The following is a 342-nucleotide window of genomic DNA, read 5'->3' on the forward strand; positions in this document are numbered from 1 at the left end:
ACCGCATTGATGGGATTAATGTGTACACAAGCAGTAGCCTACACAACTGTTTTCCCATGACATGCAGGGGGTAGAATCCCAAAACCAGGAAATTTCACTGCATGTGAGTGCAGTGTTTCTCAACCTTCTTCCAGACTGTGTGACCATTCAAGTGAATGTGAGTATGGTATACTGGAGGCACAGAGTTATAACTTCTAAACCAAAACCCAAACATGTCTCCCGTGACCACGCCTGCACATCAGGTGACACCAAGGTTGAGGAACTCTTCATGAATGGGATACGTTCTTGCATGGTAGCAGAAATACGTGAGCCTGGGCTGGTATGAGGAAAAAGGTACTAACG

Source organism: Monopterus albus, unplaced genomic scaffold (genome assembly GCF_001952655.1).
Source record: "Monopterus albus unplaced genomic scaffold, M_albus_1.0 scaffold236.1, whole genome shotgun sequence".
Classification (NCBI taxonomy): Eukaryota; Metazoa; Chordata; class Actinopteri; order Synbranchiformes; family Synbranchidae; genus Monopterus; species Monopterus albus.